Below are 5,958 nucleotides of genomic sequence, written 5' to 3'. Positions count from 1 at the left end.
AGAGGAAGGAGAAACCGGAAAGGCCGTGGCGTGCCTGATGGAAATGCTGCCGGCCATCGCCACGGGAAACACGCCCCCAGAACGCGTTAGTTCCGGGACCTTTTTTTCTGAGTCAACACCGCCAAGTGGTGAGTGGCGCTGATTTCAAGTTTATCATGAAACGAAATTATTTGATGAGGTTCCCACCCCGGCCCGGGAGGGGGCGAGGTAAGCGGCACAAAAGATAGCTCCGCCTCTGGAAAACACTGGAAAGGTCCCGGCCTCCTAAAGCAGAAAACAAGAAAAAGGTGTGGGGATAGGGCTTAGAGCGCCAAGTAAGGAGACGCCAAAATATTGGCAATCAAGGTAAATATTTTAATTCAATGTTTAAAAAAGTCCAAATCAATGAAAAAAATCCGTGCTGAGCAAAAAATTGAAATCTTAGTTAAATACAAGTATTCTGAGGCGCAAGGGGAAATATGTGCTCCTATAGTTTTATGTATTTAAAATTTTTTTTTCAGAACACTACGTTACTTGAAGAAATATTGAATATTTGAAAAGTAGGTGTATTAAAACTCAGAATATTGTTTTAGGTTTAAATATTTTATTTATACCGAAAACTATTATAATTTTACTTTCCTGGCTTTAATGGACATAAAATGGTCAATATTTTCAATATCTACTTCTTATTTCCAGTTGCAAGAATTGCCATGTCTGACAACATTTTTTACAAGTGTCTTAAATAATAATTTTAATTAACTTCAGCTTACAGGTCTTACTGTTATGCCCAGATTTCAAGATTCCCAAGAAACCACATCAGGGAGCCATCCAATCCAATGCAAAAGCATAAGAATCTGTATTTCAAGCTAACTTGAGCTCTCCATCCACCAGACTCACCGACACATCGGCTAGCCAAGTGGCCAAGAGAGAGCCAACCCCGCCCAGAGACCGGTTATATAGGGGGGGGTCGGAGTAAGGGGAGGGGAAAGGACTGTGCTCTGCCGATTGGCCAGGCGCAAGCCGGGTCCTGTTACACAGGATGTGGTCATATCTATGGTGCACACTTCCCTTGATTGTCATTGGTTAGTTTAAAATCCCAGGCGTGGCCAGCAGAGGCCTGGGCCTCCGGGAAGAAGGCCGCACGTGGCCCCAACATGGAGGATACAGGCAAGATGGAGGGCATAGCCCTCGCCCTTTCATTACCTTTATTTAAAATTCTGGTATTTTGTTAATTGTGGATATTTTTATTTTAATATTTTTAAAATATTGCATTAAAATATTATTAATCTTAAAGGTGGGTTTTTTGGACACCCCTTATATTTTGCCTCACACCCTAATCTTGGCCCTGATAATGAAGAGGGGTATGGAACCCCACAGATTGCAGAATACAGGCCAGAAAGGGTCTCCCCCTTATCGTGGCCCTGGCACTGCCCAACTTCTAGAAAGGAAGGTACCCTCCACATCGTTCCAACACGAAACTTTCCTCAGGACTCAGCTTAAAACCTTTCAATGCCTATTCTTGCCCTTGAAGGAAAAAATATGAATGGCTTAACATGATTTCCAACACACACGTTAACCCATTCTAAAAGTAGACTTACTAATTGTCATTGTCAATGTAGACAGTCCAAACCTGTGGAGAATTTTTACAAGCTTATTGAGCCAAACTGACGACATATGCCAGGGAGCAAGATCTCAAATGCTCCATAGAATGGAAGTTTTGCAGCTTATTTTATATATTAGAATCAAAGGAGAAAACTTAAGAAAGATGCATGAAATCCATTGATGGTAGGTTAAGGAGCTGGGAGAAAGCAGGGGGTGGCAGGAAACCTCTAGGATTGGATAAAAGGCAAAATGGAGAAACATATAGAGTGTCCCCCCAAAATGTATGCACACACAATCAATGAAAAAAAATCGTGCTGAGCAAATTTTGGATGATTATAAAGGCAGTGTTTATTAAAATACATTTCATTTTCAAAATTGAGCTATCAGCTGTTAAAGTGTGTATACACTGTTTTGGGACACCCTGTGCTTCTTTTACATTGGTGGGTAAAGTATAGTTAATAACATTTACAGCACATAGAGATGGTATTCAGAGACAAGATAACAACAAGGGGTTCTGTGACCTCACACTCTGGTGGTCTTGTGCTCTGGTGCTGAGAGTTGTGTCTTCCAGGCATAGAGAAAGGAAATTACTCTGACATTTCAAAGGTACTATAACTGGACAACCAAGGGGTCGGGCTGCCTGTGACCACTTGAGCCAATTAAGTGGAGACAGGGTTGAATCATATGTGAGCATTTATTCCAATAATGCCAGCAGTGTGGGAGAGCAGTCTGTCTCCCACACAAATCTGCTCTGACACCCGCCCCCCCGCCCCTTGCCAGTTGGCTGGTTATATACACACGAGGGAGAAGATAGCTACATGCAGCTGCGAGCTACAAGTGTAACAGGGAAAGGGGTGGGGGGAGGAGAGGGTCTGCAGTCTGGCCTTCAGAAGCTCAAAGTCTAACAACAAGGTGGCTAGTCTTCTATGATGTTACAAACAGCTCGGCCCCTTCCTGGGACCAGAGAATGGTCAGCGTTCCTGAGAAAAACTCCCGGAGGGGGTCAGGGTCCAGGTGCAGCAACCAAATCAAAGCGTGTCCTGTCCTTGGTTGTTCTCAAAACGTGTTTCTTGTTTGAGTAATGGACCCATTTGGGCTCTGAGATATCTTATCTTTTACAGGCCTGTTTCATCCTCCAGTTTCCAGGGTCTTTAAGAAAACTTCTCATCTATCATTAGTAAGGTGAATAATTATTAGACAGCTGTGGTTCTATTCTTATTATATGTCCTTCCCCGATAACAGTACTAGTAGATTATCCTAGATGCATAAGAACAATGGGCAGAGCTCACTTAAAGATTGGCCTCTGCCAAACACCTGGGATGCCCAGTTAGGAATTTGTGATCAGACTATCCTGTGGGCTTACTTTTGGTAACTGAGCTTGCCAGGCCTACCATGTGCCACCCCTACCATCACCACCACCACCACCAACCACTCCCCACCACACCCCGGGCTTGTAAGGTTTATTGCATAGCCCCCTTTTCATTCAGAGTATATTTCTAGATACTTAAGTTTTACTTCCACCTTCACAGTTTAGTTTTTGAAATGCCATTGTTAATAAAGATTTGAGGCTCTAAAACAAAGGTTTATTTGGGGTCTTAAAGGATTCAAATCCAAACAAGGCAGATTTAGGTAGCAACCCAACTGCACTCTGGAGAGAACAAAGGCAGGGAGGGTTTATAAAGGCAAAACCCACAAAATGTAATTCTTCCATGCAAATGAAGAATTGTTGGCCAGTTTAACAGGATTGGTTGGTTCCAGTATGCAAATGAGGCAGTGAAAACTACAAGGAAGGATAGGAAGGTCCTTATATGTCCAGGTATCAACTTTGTTCCAAGATGTTTATGGCTCCCAGGATGTTTATGGCTGGGCCTTGAGCTGAGTTCAGCAACAGGTGACAACTTAATAGCTGCTCTAAGAACTGTGGCACAAGGTGGGCCTCACTTCCTTAATTGCCTCCTGACTGTTTTTAAGTGACTCCCTTAGCAATGTTTATTCCATTTTATTATACTGCCTTCAGTCCTTGCACAGGTATTAATCATTCTACATTCTACCCACTAAGTTACTACTGTCAGTGCCCTTCAATGATATCCTATTTAAAAACCCTTCCATTTGAGTGGTTCAGTCAAATGAAACATTAAATGTACCCTTTCCTTCAAAGACAGTGTGCCCCCTTTAATCTCTTTGTTAGTGGTACCAAGATTCTCCCAGACCTGAACTTTGGAATTATGTTTAAAACTTCTCCCTGATCACCTACATCTATCCAACCATATCCAATCATTTGGCCTTAAAAGGTCTTTCTTCATTATGCCACTAATCTCTCCCTCTTTCTTTGTATTCACAATTAATTTGGTGTGAGAAGCATGGAAAAGGTTGTTTAAAATGAGTGAATGAATGAATGAATTAATTAATTAAAAAGCAGAAAGCACAATGCAAATTGAAAACAGACCCAGTCCCTTCCATACTCAGCAGTGTCTATGCAGCTACCTGCTCTTTTGGTGACTTCCTGCTCCCATGGAGCCCAGCAAAAGAAGAGGGAGAGAAACCAAGAGTCTGACACCAGGTACATTCAGGTGTCACTATAGAAATGGAGTAGAGTCCAGTGGTTCTCAACCTTCCTAATGCCACGACCCTTTAATACAGTTCCTCATGTTGTGGTGACCCCCAACCATAAAATTATTTTTGTTGCTACTTCATAACTAATTTTGCTACTGTTATGAATCATAATGTAAATATCTGATATGCAGGATGTATTTTCATTGTTACAAATTGAACATAATTAAAGCATAGTAATTAATCACAAAAACAATATGTAATTATATATGTATTTTCCGATGGTCTTAGGCAACCCCTGTGAAAGGGTCGTTCGACCCCCAAAGGGGTCGCGACCCACAGGTTGAGAACCACTGCACTATAGGACTGGAGTAGACCCTCACAGTAGTAGGTGTCAATTCCTGAGAAGACAAGTATAACCAAAAAATTCTGGTCTACACATTGCATACTCTTAATATACCTGTTTATAAATCACAAATTGTGGTTGACCTTGCACTGTACTGCAAAGGGCATGGCTGGATTCGAGAAGCAAGAGATAAATTAACTTGATTTTAAAACCTTGAACAAAGACTGGTTTTAAAAAATGACATAGAGCAATATGGAGCACTATACCCCATTTAATTGCATGGAAAGAATTGCTATTCCAAGACAGAAGAAAAAATGGTCTGATGGTTTATTCAGTTAAAAAATAACTTTAAAATTAAGGCAAAAGAAAATAATGCAGGGAAAAAAGGCCTTACAAACTATTTACAGGCTACATTTATTAATATGACATAATTAGCAAATGCCTTTATGACCAATATTATTTTATATCATAGCTTGGCCATTATAAGCTTCTAGGCCTGTGAAGTTGAGGCTGGAAGCAGACCTATTAGTACAAGCCTACCAAATTGTCTCACCTACCTACTCATGAAGCCCTTTCCAACATAAATTTCTCACTCTGTTAGTTACATATTACAAAGAAGAGTGCTTTCCCAGTATTTGGCTTTGGACAAGATAAAAACCTTTATTTACAAATATTCTATTCCTTTAAAAAATATATATATACAGGAAAAAGGATTTGGATAAAATATGATAAAAACCACAGGAAACAAAGCCAAATTCTGATCAAATCAAGGAGAAATTGGTGACACCCAGAAAATCAAATCCAGTCATAACAGTTACAACAGGGTCAGGACAAATAGACTGAGGGAGAACAACCACATCAAATTTCCCTCACACCCCTAACCAGTGTTTTTATCCCATAAGTTAATAGCCAGCTCAGAAATTTCAAGTTATACATAGCCTTACTTCTATCCACCTCAAATAATGGTGAAGTCATTTATATTTAATAAATACAATATCAAAGGAGGTGATGGTCTCCATTCAGAGAACACAGTAGGAAAACTAAAGTGGTTGAGAATTCTTTTACAAATACCATCAGATAACCCAGGGAATGTTTGTTGAAATCCAGGTGCATTTTCTTGTAAGCTGTTACAACTCAACATTTTTTTTCAATGTGCAGGAAGAGTCACTGGGGTCCTTCATAGATAATTAATGAGAGCAACGTCTTAGTTCATGGGCTGCACTGAGGGCTGGTTCCTTCTCTTCCATCCGTTCAGAAGCTCATGCTTTCCCATTGTGTCCAATGAATATAACAATAGAGGAGATTATGGTACCGGAGACCCTTGCTAATAAAGGCCTCAATAGCTTTAGTATCTTGGCTATAAAAGCTAAATTAGGAGTAGCTTTCGACATCTTTGGGTATTGAAGTGGGTTAAGCTTTCCTTTTACAAGAGATAGTTTGGCATGGTCAATATATATTGTGGGTTGATGTGAACTGAGTTC

The sequence above is a fragment of the Myotis yumanensis genome, unplaced genomic scaffold (assembly GCF_028538775.1).
Source record: "Myotis yumanensis isolate MYYU_CA2020_CCGP unplaced genomic scaffold, mMyoYum1.0.hap1 SCAF_9, whole genome shotgun sequence".
NCBI lineage: Eukaryota > Metazoa > Chordata > Mammalia > Chiroptera > Vespertilionidae > Myotis > Myotis yumanensis.
The sequence above is the reverse complement of the archived record's forward strand: the minus strand, read 5'-3'. Positions refer to the sequence as shown.